Genomic DNA, 16,468 nt, shown 5'->3' on the forward strand with positions numbered 1-16,468 from the left:
GATAAATTCCTTCTTTTGCATCCAACACACAATCCACACCCTCTCCTACTCCCACCTCTCTGTCTCTTTCCTCCCCATTCACTTCTTCTTTTTCCTCTTTCTCCCTTCTTTCTAACTCTGATGCTGCCTAGATTTTATTTGTACACCCATTGCACTGCTTTTCCACTCCAACCGCTACCTTCTTTCCTTATTTGAAATTCTAGCCTTCTGATCTTCCTTTCTTTACTACTGTTCTTAAAATCTCCCTTTCATCTTCTTGCTTCCCATCCTAATCCGAGCACACAGCCATTATACCTACTCTTAAAAAACCTTCCATCAACCCCTCATGTCTTGCTAATTTTGAACCCATTTCCCTTCTTCCCTTTCTCTCTAAAACGTTTGAATGCATTGCCTAAACCAGCTTCATCCTTATCTTCATTTCAATGGTTTGCTTCCACTCTATCAATTTCACCCTTTTCTTTCTATAGAAACTACCCTTCTCTCTGTATCTAACTCTTTGCTCTCAACTCGCTATTCCAAGCAATCCTCCATCATAATTCTTCTTGACCTCTTGCCAGCTTTTGACACTGCTGAGCACCATCTTCCAGTCTCCTCCCTCTCTTCTGTAGGTCTTTTAGGTTCTGTTGTCAACTGCTTTAATTTCTAACTTTCAGATCGCTCCTTCTCAGTTACCTCGGCTAATACAATGTCCTCCTCCTTTCAACTACAGTATGGTGTCCCACAAGATTCGGTCCTTATCCCCCTTTGTTCTTCACTCGATACCTCCTTGCTTGCTGATATCCTCAACTCCTTTGGTCTTTCCTCCCATTTCTATGATGACAATTCCCAGATCGTACTACCTTTTTCCTATTGCTCTGACACCATCCATGCTAAGATCTCGCTTTCATCTTCATGCTTCCCATCCTAATCCAAGCACACAGTCATTATGCCTACTCCCTTTCTGTCCAATCTTGGATGCATTCCTGCTTCCTGAACCTCAACTTATACTGAAATTCTCTATTTTCCCTCTGCTACAATTCCTTCTCTTCTTTCCTCTTCTCACATGTTTCCCCCCATTATTCCCATCTCTCTGCACGCCGGTGATCTTGGTGTTACCTTCGATTTTGCTCTCGTTTCGGTCTACATCTCTAATATTGATTGCTCCTGTTGTTTTTCTCTTTGCAACATTCAGAAATCTCGTCCCTTTCTTATTTTCAGCTCCAGTAAACTTCTCAGCTTTACTTTAGTTTTTTCACATGTCGATTACTGTTCTTCTCTTTTGATAGTCTTCCTCCCCCTAGACTATCTCAACTTTGCTCCATTTTCAGGTCTTCTGTTCACACCCACTTTCTTATCTCTTCCTGCTCTCCCATTTTTACTTCCCATTAATCTATTTCTTGGCTCTCCTTTTAATTTCTTATGCATTGTCTATGAAGCTACACATAAACTTTCCCCTCCTTACCTCTCCTCTTTAATCTCATTCAATGTTCATATTTGATCTTAAAATTCTCAGTCTCTGTTCCTCTTATCTGTCTCTAAACCTCCATGCACGCAATCCTGCTTCTGCTCCTTCTCCTTACTTCCTCCCAAACACTGAAACTCCCTACCTCTTTCCATTTGCTCCTCCTCCGCTCTGTCCATCTTCTGTTTCTCTCGCAAATCTCCTACTTTCTTCTCAAATGTAAAATGTGTTCTCGTTTGTGGTTTCTGTATTGCTCTTACATAATTGTGTACTGTTTTATTATTGTACATCGCTTTGGCAAAAGCACTTTACAAATTAATACATTGCAATAAATTACAATAGCATGCTTTGGCCAGTTCTGGTTTGGTCCATGGACAGCCTCCTCCTTTTGAATAATGGTCTTAACTTGCTCTCTGACCTAACTATTAATGCACTACATGTTTACAGCAATGTTGATGCTAATCATGCTGTTCCTTCTAAATCGCTTGTACCTAACATAAATAAAACTGAAAAAAAACATTCACACCTTCTTCAAAATATTGACATTTCACTGTGCATTCATCAACATGCTTTCAACTGTGCACAACACATGTTTCTTTAAAATCTTAAAAAGAAATTAAGAGACATTCTCATATTCACAGAAACATGGCTCACTGAGGATAATCTACCCAGTTTCACCCATTTAGTGCCTGAAAAGTATTCCATATAAAGGTTCCACTGAAACTCTCAAAGTTTTGGAGGGCTGGAAGTGATCCTTAGAAAAACAATCATCATTATTGTATGCTTTTTGCCATCAGAGATACAGACCAAAGAAGCAATACTTTTAAATATCTCTGGAAACAATCAGTCTACTCAAAAAAAGGTTGCCTCAGCTATTAATTCTGGGTGACTTTAAATTATGTCTGGACCGCCCTGAGAAAGTTGATATTTCATCATTTTGTGACCTTACGTCAGTTCATGACTTTCATCCCTAATAAATTGCCATTAACATTCCAAAAGCCATAGTTTCGGCCCAGTGCTTTGTAGAAGCGTGCACTTGCAGCATGTCACAATGACTGCTGTTGCCTGGTCAGACTATGTTTTATAGGATAGTCTTAGTATTATCTCTGCTCGCCACAGAAATAATGCCTCAATAAATCATCCATCCATGTTCAAGACTATGAAAACAATTATTTCTATCACCCTTGGGCAATTTACGGATAGCATCCTGTCATGAACTTTGGAGTAAAGGATAATGGCCTAAAGTAAACTGATGACAGAAAGCTTCCATAAAGAGCAAAAGAGGCATTGCCCGAAATAGTTTGCTTTGTGTGGGTTGCAGTTTCTTCACTGACCTGTAAAAAGAATGCCATTGAAATATTGTGAAAGTGACTTTCGGATTGTAATCTTTTCCGGTGCCTGATTTCACCTTTATAGTTATATTTAATAGTGTAGATTATATATGCTCTTTCAGCCACTGCTTGATAGTTCAGAAGTAAAAGGCTGAGAACCAAACATGAACTATGTCCCAAAACATTTGTGTGCATTTACTTCCCAGAAGAATACAATAGGCTCAGAATGTTTGTTTAAGAACATGACACAGATGCAGGAAAGTCTGCGATTCCATCACCAGTGTGATGTTCCTAGATTCCCAGTATTAACAGATAATCCCTTTGTGTTACGAATATTTGGTGTAGAGGAAATGTATTTGCAGTTTGAATACACCTAAATGCACTTAGCATGTGAAACCTCACTTAATTCACCCTATGAAATCCCTGGCACTTGCCTTTCAGGCCTCTGCTTAGAACTAGCCCAACCCTGTGGCCCTCTCCCTCTCTTCCTTCACCCCCCCCCTTTCGCCTGCACTCTCTCCTCTTTATCCTGCACTTCCCTTCCCACATTAGCACTTCACACTCCCCCTTCCATGCACTTCTTGTTGCTGCACTTGCATGATTCGAATGTCACAAGACCTAGTAGGGCTGTTATTGTTATTTTTCTCCCTTTTCCGACCCCCCTTTATTTGTCCTGTCAAGCCTTGGCACAACATTTGTTGTGTAGGTGCCTTACAAATGTCCAATAAAAAAATACAAATACATGTGAATTGTATTCAATGACCATCTTTAGTATGTGTTTTGGAGTACAAAATGATATGCAGCCATATGTGGTATACTGGGTCCTGAGTACTAAGAACAGAGCATATACATTACACCTGGGCTGCAAAGAAATCTCTTTGTATTTTTAATGACTGTATTCGCAGATCTTTCATATTTTGCAAAGTAGGATGAGAGGTAAAGTCATGCAGTAACCAGTATTTAAAGTTCCATGTTATTCTGCCTTTCATGTAATTAGCTTTAAAGCACACTGAATGTAAAACTATAAGTTATCATTGCCCATACATATTTCTATTGCTTAAGAGGAGTTTGGAACTGTTAGAGTGCATCTTCAAACTCTTTGAATATCCATAATACCAGGCCTAACCCAGCACAGCAATTTTCAATAACAACAAACAAAGGCCTTTGGACGAGTACACGCTAGTTTCCATAGGCCGGCTTGTAAAAAACAACAGATGGTTTGTCTGGGCTCTTGGCTTTAAAGGGACTTGTTATAATCCCTCAAACTCTATGCCTATCAAAAAACATTAGTACAGGCAAGAGAGAGGTTATTGATTTTCATGTGAACTCAGAAAAATCCTTGCATTGAAAGGTTATTCATATTGGAAAGGAGCAGGTGCTGGGATCATGTAAACAGTGATCTCTAGTGACCAAAGTCAGCAACTATCCACTTGCAAAAATGAATAGAGACATTTGTAGACACAACCTCTGTGCAATTTTTGAATCAAAAATCTAATCTTTATAGATGTGTTACATCGTGGTGTATTCTCAGATCGACACAAAGCCAATCACATTTTGTAGCTATATGTAATAAATACCAAGGTATGTATTCAGAACAGATTAAACAGATCCCTGATAGAATTACTTTGATTTCAAACCTACAGGAGACACATGCAATCTGCTCATTGTCTGCATTTAAATGATTTGCACATAGCCTACACATTCACTACCTCACACCTGTGTAGGTTCGCCAAGTTGATTGTAAGTGTTAATTGTTCAAGTAACTTCCTTTGATAACATACTTGTCTTGAAACTGGATAACATTGAATGTTTTAAACATACTTGCATCATGTTGGAATGTTGTCATTGATGAAACTGTTATATGGATTGAAGCAAATGTAAAATAGAAATGTTAAGGTCACTAGAATCTTTTGGAATAAAATGTATCTATGTGTAGACTGTAAGAACGAATGTGGCATTGGGCTGATATTTGCTTTTAACTGGTATTTGGCCGTTCAGCCTTTCACAAAAGGAAATACAGCATTAGCTCTCATAACACAGTAAAATGAAATAAACATAACATCTATTCTCTAAAATACATATATGATAAAACACAAAAAGTTAGACACTCAAATTCTCACTAACAATAAAATACCTATTTAACATTTCATCGAAATTCAATAATTCATCCAGTGAGAAAATCTGTAAAATCTAAATGTTCTATAAAACAAACCACTGCTAAGACCATCAATGCATTTCTTCCTGCTAAACAGTTATTCCAAATGCGTTTGCTGCTGAGAAGATACTGCCTGTCAATAAATCTGCAAAAGTGGATTGATCTCTTCCCCATTAATGCCGGACAAGCAGTCACCAAATGTTTAAGATCTTCCTCTGAGTCAATCAGCCCACAAAATCTACATGTATCTAACTCAGCCAGTCATGAAACCATATCTTATCATGATTTGTTTAGTACAGTGGAGATACCAGCGAAATTTCAAAAAGGATCTAAGCAATTGGGATAAATAGAAAGGTAATGCACCAGTATTTCATGTCTTTTGTGACCCTTACTAAAGTGACTCAATTATTTATAGGCAGGCACTCCCTCCACGATAGTTATCCAGTCAAGATTATACAGGGTCAATTTTACTTCAACTGGCTCCCTAATAATATCCACTTGTGAAAATTCCATTTGACACAACAGATGTATACAATAATCGGTCAATTCACTTAAAGTTTTTACTTGTTTTAACTTTTTTCAAGTTTTCTAGATCACTATGTAATGACATGGGTATGGGGCAATTCATTTTCATAAACAGCGTGAGAAACATCCAATTTGCTCTGCTTGTCAAAGAGTTAATACCCAGTTCATATTGGATTGCAGCCAGTGCAACTGACTTCTGAAGATTCAATAATCTATGCCAGAAAGAGCCCACAGCTAAAAACACCCACTGATATGTGGAGGTGCTGCCCGCATTTATAAATGTGTATACAAAATGCATCGTAGAAAACCATAACGGCAGATGTAACACCACCCAGGCTGCCTGGAAAAAACTGTACGGCGAAAGTCTTTTTAAAAATTTTAAAAGAGAAAAGATATACCCCTTAAAAAGGGGGATCATGTGCAGATCTTGAATCTCAAGCCTGTCTTCACAAAGGGGTATGAGCATAACTACAGCAACAAGATCTTTATTATAGACAGCATGGTTTAAAGGGAGGGTGTTTATATATTTAGGTTAAAAGATTATTCAGGGGAGGGTGTTCAGGGAAGATTCCTTGACTGGCTAGCAGATCTAAACTAAACCATCATCTCAGTAGTTAACAAACCTTGCGCCCGGTCCGATCATGATATGATATGATATGGTATTTGTAACGCACCTATACAGACGTCATCACACTATTACTTTCAACATCTCAGCTATCAATGCTCCAGTACAGACCTCGCACCTCCAATTTGTACTAGAAATAAAAGAGACATAACCAGAGATAATCTTCTCCCACACATTTTGCCCACCTACAAAGTCACCATTCTTAAAGCATTGGACACCATTGCCCCTATTAAATCCAGGAAAGCCAAACCACACCCTCACCTCAATTCGTGGTTCACACCACATCTGAGGACCTTGCATAAAGAAAATAGAAACATGGAAGCCCGTTGGAAGCCTGTTGGAAAAGTTACCCTACTGCTGCCAACAAGGATAAGCTTATCATAGTATCACTAAACTACAAAGAGGCAATTTTCCTAGCCAAAAGGAAGACCTACAACAAACGTATTGTGCAAGATGAATCTAATACCAGAGAGCTCTTCAAGATCCTTAAGGAACTAGAAACACCTTGCACACCACCTGACACATGCAGTAAAGACAGCTCTTGGTGCTCAAACATACAAAAAGCGCTCCTAGACAAAATCTCAACACTCCAAGCCAAAATGAATGCTAAAAAAAATAGCCTCCAGCCCAACGCTCTACCCAACTCCCCCTTGGACAAAATGAACCTTACTTCACACACCCTTGCACCTTTCAGTTTCTCACCTGTAACCATCCCTGAGGTAGAAAACATCATTAGTAAACTCAAACATTCTAACTTCCAGGGCGACACCTGTCCATCTGCCAATATTAAGGAGGCCTCCAATGAGCTAGCTCCTTTCATCACGGTGCTAATTAACACATCATTCAGCACAGGCACTGTGCCAGATAACCTGAAGGATGCTTGGGTCATCCCTCTTCTCAAAAAACCTACACTAGACCCAAATTTACCCACTAATTACAGGCCTATTAGAACCGTGCCGTTCCAAGCAGCTTACTTACAGATCCAGGACTACATGGAGCATAATAACCTCCTTGGTCTCAGATAGTTAGGCTTCCACCCCAAGCATGGAACGGAAACTGCCTTGCTAGACCTAAAAACTCAAATTAAGGACCTGAAAGACAACAACAAGATAGCCCTCATCTTACCGATCGGCCGCTTTTGATTTGGTGAACCATCAAATCTTATGTAATCACCTCAAAGTGGCAGTACACTTCTCAGATCAAGCTACTACCTGGATTAGATCCTTCTTGGCTAACCGATCCATGAGGGTCTTCTCTCCGTCTGTCTCAGCTGAACCCGCTCCAGTTCTCTGTGGTGTCCCCCAAGCATCTTGTGTTTCACCTACGCTTTACAATGTGTTCACACAACCGCTCTTTGAAATACTGACTATCTGGGTGTCACCTATACCAATTATGCGGATGACACCCAGATTATCATCCATATCTCAGGCAACCATACAGCTACCACCAAATCCTTAAACAATGTTTATATGATCATACAAGCTTGGATGACTCAACATGAGCTCTCTCTTAATGATGATAAAACAGAGCTCCTCATCCTGGGTTCCCCAACCGTCTAAGCAGACTAGACCCCACATTCAAATCCTTTTTTATCGATGGCAACACCATCAAGGTGACTAACGACACCAAAACTTTAGTTATCTATCTCGACTGCACCCTATCTCTCTCTCGAGACAAACTAATGCAGTGATCTCAGCATTTGCATACACCTGCAAACTCATTACTGCCTGCTGCCCATTCATCACCACAGTTAGTCTATTGCGACACCCTTTATCTTGGGACCAGCCAACGCAACATCAGCAAGCTTCAGGTCATCCAAAGCAACGCCATTAGAGGTGCCTTGAACATCCCTAGGAACCAACACATATCAGACACCTGACGTAACCTGCACTGGCTCTCTGTTGCTCAGAGAGTCTCCCTTAAAGCTCTGGTCCTCACACATAAATGCCTAGATGACAAGGCACCCCCATACCTGGCCACCCGGTTCTCTCTGCAAACTTCAAGCTGGCCACAAAGAGCAGCCCAAACCCATTGCCTATCTATACCCAGATTCAAACTTCAAAAATCTGGTGGGGCCAGTTTCCCGGTCCTTGCTTCCAAACTATGCAACTCCATGCCCATCTCACTTAGACTAGAACCCTCATTCCTTGACTTAAAGAACAAAGCCAAATCATGGTTCCTGGCCCAAGGCTCTTACACTCCTCTATCATAACCTTGAAAACCAGTACTTAGCCTATTCACTGCAACTGCCTTAGCTGGATCGCAATACTTCAAATGACTTTAATTTTTGTATATATCTCACCTTTCTATAGTATGTTTGTAATTGTATACTCATGCTGCAAATCTAACCTAAGACATGTTTATGTATATTGATGCTATGATTGTAACCTATGATATGTGCCCAGATACCTTTGGACCAGGTGCGCTATATAAATAAAGAAAATACAAATACAGGGTGTTTTTTATAGGGATGAGATCCAGAAAGTCAGTAAAAACCTGTATCGCATTTATAGAATCGAAAAAACCATAAAAATTAAAGGCCGTGGAGCCAAAAGAAAATATTTAGTTAAATGGCTGGGATGCCCTGACAAATTCAACAATTGGGTAGCCGCCGGATCCCTAGAGACCATGGGCGTTTAGCTGCAGTCAAAATGGAGTCTGCATCTTTTTATATTATGCTTCCCAGCAACGCTTCGGCCGAGACATTTCCAGGGAACAAAATGCCCTACTTTACAGTGATACTGGCCAAACCCATTATCCTGGAGGGTCAATGGATGGTTGCGCTCACTGAGGTTCAGGATATCCGATTGTGGGACACATTAGCCCCGGGGGAAGCTATGTTTATCATAAAATGAACAAACCCTCCAAGGCTTTGGCTGGGAGGATTTCCAGAGGGATATTATCCAAATGTACAGGAGCTTGTCAGACTCATCAACAAGGCTGTAGCATGCATACCCAAGTATGAGCACACAACGCTACATCTAGACCCACATCAGCGGAACGTTTTTATACAGGGCCCAGACCCATCTTTTTTCAACAACCGGGAGAATATAACACAGGTTTTTTAGCCTATTGATTTATAGCTACATCATGTATCAAAGGGTGGGGGACAGCTACGCCCCGCTGCTTAGAACTGTGGAGATTAAAGGAAACAACAACGATATTGTGAACATTCAATACAGCAAACCTGAGTATGTCCCGAGTGTAAAAACCACTTTGACACAATCAGATAAGAGACGATCATGGGCAGTTTTTATCATTTAAATACGGAAAAATCTGGCTGCCGTTGCACTTCAGACTGCTCCGGCTAAAAGACTAATAAACGCAACTCTATAAAGGTGATGGTGAAGAACTATGGAGACGCAAGGGCTTACATGGCATATTACTTGAACAAAGCCAGGTACTGTGATCAACCGTATTTTAGCGGATCCCTGTCGTATATGCTGCAGGGTTCGGTGGTATCTTGAAAAGTCTTTTTAGACGTGTGATGCCCTTTCTACGGTGCAGCTTTCAATTAGTCAAACCGCATGTGAAAATGGCAGCTGGCAATATTGCAAAAGGCGTGGTGGGAAGCATGCTGACGGCGGTTGCCAGACAGAAAAAGGAGGGTCAGGACATATGGGGCTCATTTCACGTAGAATTGTTAAGAGGAATAGGTTGCTGTCCATGTTGCTTGGTCCACCGACACAACAGGAAAAACATATCAAAGTCCTGTTACGCACCAACGCATGTGAAGAAGAAACGTGTTCCTAAAAGATACAACGGCAGTGATATTTTTTAAAGAGTAATGGCCTTCCTACAAGGAGCATCAGGGAAGTGTGTAAAATCAGAGCTCAATCTCTTTACTGTGCCCCTGACCAAAATCAGCATCAACAACATTTTCTTTATCGCGGTCTCACCACTGGTGGCTTTATCACTGGTAGCCCCCCCAAGATTTTTTTGTATCTTGTATCTGGATTTGAACAATACGCTGCTACAGCTAACCTGTAAAATATTAAAAGGCTGATAGAACCGACACTGCTAATGATGGAACCGACACCGTTGCTACTGCACATGTGGGCACGATCGCTTACCCAATAGCCAGCATGTTCAATCAAGTGAACGTGATGCTCTGCGATCGACTGATAACGCAGAACGACAAAATGTACGCCTACCGGGCCTATACAGAGGGCCTATTAAATTATAGCAGCAATGTCCTGGACAAACAGTTGTCGGCCGGTCTCTTTTACCGCAGTAACACGGGGCATTTCGATAGCACCGCTTTGGACTGTGATAACAAGGGATTCGTGAAAAGAGTCTATCATGCCAGGACCAGCAGAGTATTTGATTTACTAGGCCACCTACACACCAACCTATTCTTTCAGGATAAACTAATGATTAACAGTGTTGATCTTAAAGTGAAACTATCCAGAAACACGGATGCTTTCTGCCTCATGAGCAGGGTTGCTGAGCAATAAAAACTAGTTATCATATCGGCCAGTTTATTCGTTAAGCATGTAAGCGTCTCACCGACTGTTAGACTGCTGCATACAGAGGTGCTCCAGATATCTAATGTGAAATACCTTGTGGAGAGAAAAAGCATTCCTACCAGTAGCCACGGAACCAGTAAAGACAACCTGGCAACTCCCTAAATAAAATAATCACCATGGGGATTGTTGAAACAACTGCCCTCAATGGGGTATATGATAAAATCCCCTTTGAGTTCAAACACTGAAATATGCAGTGCTGCACAAGGACAGTGTTTCAATCCCTGCCAAAGTATATACCCCCAACTTTGGACTTCTGAACATAATCAGAGAATACATAGGGGTGGTGGCTGTCACAGGGAAACACATGCGCGATGTGCCAGTTTCACTTACATGCAGCGAATATGCTCTCAGCTATACCATACTGGCCTTTGTTCTAAGACCCGATAACGTGTCATCGGGACATTTCAACCTTGAGACGACCGGAAACCTACACGCTGAGTTACAGTTTGAAAGAAACCTAACCGCCACACATTTGCTGCTAGTGTGGAGCGCTCTTGAGATCAACGTGTAGAGAAACATACTTTTTGATATATAATGGACACTCTACAGATAAAAGGATTTCTGCGCAAGCATAGACACGCACAGCAAAGATTTCCTGGTGTGTATGCCAGCGCTACATGTCGCAGCCATCTATCCAGAAATCGCCCTGTAATCCTGGTGGTGATCACCGACCTGCAGGCCCGGGCTGGAACACACTGGATAGCTTAGTGGCTGGACAGAGATGTGCTAACAATGTTTGACAGTTTGGCGCACTTCCTGCACCACCTCATATATGCCGGAGTTTGAATGGACTATGTAAAAAGCATTGCAAAGTATATACGCTATATTATTGTACCGGCTCAAGACTCTAGAGCCATGACCTGCGTTCAACACTTTATATTCTTCATTACTCAAATGTCAGAATGGAGAGCTCTGTCAGCTGTTTTGAAAATGTATTTGAGCAACCCCATGCAAAATGATCATATGTTCACCAGATTCGTTAAGAAGATGCTTCACAACGTGCATAGATCTTGCAAAATGTTTATAGTGTGTCAAAAATGTAAATGTGTATCATCTATACACTGATACATGTGTCAATAAAATTGCTTTTAAAAAATAAACATGAAGCGCATGTTATGGTACATACTAGATAATATAACATAATAAACAACCAGTCATGTTTATGAATTGAAAACATTCATTAATAAAAAGATATATTTAATACTGAAGGAAAAATGTTATAGGAGAATAGAGCGGCGAAGAATCATACACATTAAACAAGGCGTGCCCCACATTACTCTGATAACCATATAAGCCTGTCTCGGCCTTGTCTGGCCCCAATATTGCAGAGTCATGCATGCCAGAGGCAGATAATGTATCTGTAGGCCAACTGGTATTCCACCCCCTTTGAGGCCTGGGTGAGCGGGGGTTACTTATAACAGGCTGTGTTGTTGGTGAGGACTTGCTGGAGCACCGTGTTTTAGCCACTCCAGAAGGCGGCGCTGGGCGACATTACCCACAATGAAAGTTGGTATATTTAAATCAGCCACTACTTGCATTATAAACAAGTTGGATCTGATGGGGGCATTTATTGTAGAAGTGGGGTGTCGGTTTGTAACACGCTGTACTAGTTTGTGCAAGTTCAAACCCCTTAAAACTGTGCCTTTATAAACAAACTCACCCCTATCGGATCACACGGTCACATCCTTTGCAAATTTAATCTTATGCAGCAATTCTTCTGCATTAGATTTAAAGCATTGGCTAAGCGTGTTTAACACATCAGTCACAACCAAATCAGTCCCTGATGGTTCCCTCGCACTGCTAGATTCTTTGGGCACCATGTATACAGTTAGTTTGTTTTTCTCTGCATCACTGTGTCGGGTATGGTTTAAGTATTTGTGCAGAATATTCTAATACACTGCTGCTTTATCATGCACCGATAAATCAGATCTGTTCAAAACATCCTTTATTTCCGAGTCGAGATGCATGCTAGCAACTTTCGTATGTCCCAACCCGGCGGAGCTGTAGGAGTCGTCAGGTTTTCTAACTGACGCTTGCCCACGAGATACATTTTAGGGGCGTGTTCCATTATTGTCCCCCAAGCATGCTGGTGATTAGCGGTAGGGTGATGCCTATGAGCAATCCTATGAACACACCATCCTGCGATACCACTTTTCTTTTTGCCTTTAGCGATATTTGCTTATTGCACAGTTTCTTGATGACCTTCTTTTTCCTTTTCAGCTCACCTATTTGACGGTGTGTTAGGGGAACGTGTCTCTTTAAAGTATTCTGAGCAATCTCTGCAATAGTGGCCACCAGATAGTCGGAGGCTGCGGCTATAATGGCCTTAAATTGTTGAGGTGTGGCATATTCAAGCGTTTTCAACAGTGCAATGTGTATGTCAGGTAAGGACAAAGGCACTGAATATGGCAAGGGAAATGTGCACAAAATCACACAGTGAATAGCTTTGAGTCAAACAACATGCACAGAGGAATCAAGACTCATATATACTAAAACCCAGGAGTGCAAACAGAGTGTGACAACAATACGAAATGTATTGGGATGTGGGCTAAGCACTTAGATGCTCCTTATGACTGCAAGGAAAGTCGGCAAGCTCCTTACCCACAATTGCTATTAGAGGTACAGACTGTGCTAAGCCCACGTAGAGGGCAACAAACGACAGGATCTGTGATCTAACACTCTTGATGGTATTGAATAAGGAAACTTAAAAAACAGTACTCACGAGGACAAGAAATACCACTTGAATGTCAGCAAGCATATGAACCCTGTTGATCAAACAGGGACCCCGTAAGGCTGTAACAGCAATGGAAGGATAACTAAATACATAAGACTCAAGACAAAGGGCATGTAGGAATAGTGATTACAGAATAGTGAGGAAAACATAGGCATTTACACAGGAGCTAGCTACAACCGCGCACCACACCTAATAATCAATGGAAAATATATGAAAAGGTGCAAGGGAAAACATGGAAAGGATTCCAAGAGAAAGTACAGGAACAGGAGCAGGGAAAACGAAATTACAAGGGCAAACTTCCCCCACCCATGCAAGGAAAAAGGCAGAAAGCTAATATATAAAAGAGGAAGACTAAAGTATCAAGGTTTACAACAGCAAAGGACAAAGTCAAAGAAATATAGAACACAGGAAAACTTGACTGCACCAAAAGGGAAAGCACGGAGAAAAGCTGCCTGCTAACAAAGGAAGACAGAAAGGGAATCTGGGAAGCAGAAATCAATTAAGCACATAAATTCGAAATCCAAGGAATAGAAACTTGGAACTAGGCACAAGGCTAAGAAGCAGGGACAAGGGGCCAGTCACAAACAGGAACACTGCATCAATGACCAGCGCTGGACTTAAGCAAACTGAGGCTTTTAAACCTGCTTAACGAGCACACGCTGCAGGTTTGCTGCTTGCTGTACCTGCAGCCACAGGTGTTGCCTATCCTCCACCCAGCCTTGTCCTGCAAGGGTGGAGATGAAGCTGTGGGCCAGGCATTCTGGGAAGCATAGTCATTTAATTAAAGCAGACTACTGGCAATCAAAAACCTGGAATGGATCCGGAAGGGAAGTAACTTGGAAAATAAGGATTTAGCACTCCCAATTCATCACATCACTGTAGCATAAGGTTCGGAAGGAAAGTCCAGTAGGGAATAAACCCCAAATCCTGCCCCCAAGTGGTGGGAATGGGAGCAAAGGAAGTGACTTGTGACAGTGTGTGCGTGTCGACATGGTGAAAGCACGACAGGGTACTGATGCAATTTTGCACTTAATGTTGTTTTTAGATATCTTTCTCGGGATATAAACAGCGGGTAACCCTTGCAGAATTAGATCCGTGCGCAATCTATAATCCTCTAGTGGGCTATCATGGCTAATTGCTGTTTACCATAGGGTTTTAAATGAAACACTACATAGCTAGCATTTAGTGTTATCGATCTGTTACTCTTCCCATTGTTAAATACGTTTTGCAAGATATAACATATGCTCAGATTGCGGTGATGGGAATATTGAGTAAAGGCCTTTTATAGTTTGGCATTCTGACCCCCCCTCAGTCATAAAATTGTCCACAATAATCCTATTCACCATGCTCGGTGCTAATAATCAATCATCGTTGAGACTCTCAGGCATCGCTTCTACAAACCAAATGTGTTTAAACTGCTGTTGCAGGGTGCTGTAGAGAGGTTGCTAGCAGTTGTCAAACCAAATAATATTTTCAGGGTCATGTGGTATCACATGTGATATCTGGCGCAGCTAGATGGACCTGTCATCACACACACAAAGGGCTGTTGTATTTTGGTATCCAGTGGTAGGAATGATGTAATTTTCCCTCCATGTGCCAACCCCCAAACTTTTTGCTGCTGTTTTACACCCTGATCTAGACTTTGCCAGAGAAGCACAGCCTTCCGCCGCACTCCTCTGGGCTTTCGCTCAATTCTTATGGGGAAACTGACATGCCCTTAAGACAGTCAATACTGGCAGACTTTGCTTCCCTTAGTCCTTTCCTCATGTTGCAGCTTTTGTGCAACATGAAACAAGAGTGCACTGTAACTTACTTTACCACGCTCTTGGGTCTCTAGTCATTCCAATGGCCCTAGAAACTCTCGCTGGACTTATTATGAACTGTGCAAGTGTGTCACGGACAGGACTGGTGGCAGCTATTGTTTCTCTTGTGTTTTGAACCCTTTTTTGCCATGTTATCCGCGCTTACCGCATTTGGCACAAATTTGGATAAGAGGAGGCTGAAAACATCACTACCATGTTGATCTCCTGAGTTCACACTGAACAAGGGATAAGGAGCCATGTATCCTGCAACAAGAAGCTGAGTCGAGGAACCGCTGGTGACCCGCTGAAGGTTTGGCACCCTGAGCTGCTTCGTCCTGCGAGACCCCTCTGCATCTGATCATCCTAGAAGGTCTGCAAAAGCGCTTCGAACCATTGGAATAGTGGGATCAACTATTCCCAGCACCTTCATCAAACCCTGCAAGCAAGCCTTTTCGGAAGTGTCCCTGGGCCAATTAGTGGGCTGACCAGCTTACGCAGGACGTTTTGCTCTGTCACCGCTGCCGTTTCGGGGAAGCCCTCAAAACTTGGTTCACTGCTTGCTCTGCGTCCACGGCACCCTCACACCGAAATTCTTACACTTGGCATTCCCACTTCTGAAGTGAGACGAGTGTGCCCGGACCAGAGTAAACGCGGTTGCCGTGTTGCCCTGCTGTGGTAACAACATGTGCACGTTTGCTGCATTTGGGACCCCCTCGGCCCTGAAGCCTGCTACCGCGGAATCTACACGGCGTTGAGATGTCCTCCTTATCGCATCCGAACCTGTCAGCAACGTGTACTGAACTAGCGAAGTCTGGGTCTACCTGTGTCGGGGACCGGTGAGTAGTCCATACCCCAACCGGTGGCCCCTAGCGCAGGAACCTATTTCTTTTCTACCGCTGTTGCGAAATAGTGGATCCATCCCACACTCTCACCCTGCGCTGCCCCCAAGTGGAGGTCTTGCTTTAGTAGTGGGGACTTGTTCGTCATCGCTACATCCACCTTCCTGAACTGTCAGAGACCCTTGAAGAGACCCTATTTTGTTCATTGGCACAAGTGCGTGCAGGTACTTTTGAGCAAAAGGCTCCTCTCTTCGTAGGGCTCGGACATCCTCCTAGTTAGGTGTATTTCTGATGTCGAACTGGGACTAATGATTACTTGCACTGCCTGTTTCTCCCCCCATATAGGTGGTCTACATATTACGTGCTCCTAATTCCTTAGACCCCTCGGTCTTGTATATATATTGTATTGATTGTGATGTGTTGTTTTACTTTAGTATTATTGTGATTCTTTGCTATGGTAGATGTTACAAAGGCCTTGTAATAAATG

The sequence above is a fragment of the Ambystoma mexicanum genome, chromosome 2q (assembly GCF_040938575.1).
Source record: "Ambystoma mexicanum isolate Mex_15411 chromosome 2q, UKY_AmexF1_1, whole genome shotgun sequence".
Taxonomy (NCBI): Eukaryota; Metazoa; Chordata; class Amphibia; order Caudata; family Ambystomatidae; genus Ambystoma; species Ambystoma mexicanum.